Source organism: Buceros rhinoceros, unplaced genomic scaffold (assembly GCF_000710305.1).
Source record: "Buceros rhinoceros silvestris isolate BGI_N320 unplaced genomic scaffold, ASM71030v1 scaffold29708, whole genome shotgun sequence".
NCBI lineage: Eukaryota > Metazoa > Chordata > Aves > Bucerotiformes > Bucerotidae > Buceros > Buceros rhinoceros.
In genome coordinates, this window is record NW_010429078.1 from 32,982 (window position 1) to 33,201 (window position 220).

At 40.5% G+C, this 220-nt stretch overlaps 1 protein-coding gene across 1 annotated transcript in view; it reads left to right on the forward strand.

Moving 5' to 3' along the window:
- The window catches only part of AGO2 (argonaute RISC catalytic component 2), a gene marked incomplete at both ends in the record, with an annotated part of 28,767 nt that overhangs the window by 13,222 nt on the left and 15,325 nt on the right, over nucleotides 1–220 (forward strand). The gene's annotated exons all lie outside the window — the stretch shown is intronic.

Consider the following 220-nt stretch of genomic DNA (forward strand, 5'->3'; position numbering starts at 1 on the left):
TAGGGAAAGGTGTCTTGAAACATGGTGATTTCTTTGGTCTGTACATTTAAAACAGACCTCAAAGTATTTTCCCAGTGTTGCTGTTCTTTCTGTTCTGTTCTTATTCTGTAACGTGTGTGATGGCATTTGAATGAATCACTTTGGTTTAAATCTGTGGTGGTTTGCTTTTTGGTTTGGTGTGGTGGGGTGGGTTTTTTGGTGGGTTTTTTTTGGGGGGGGT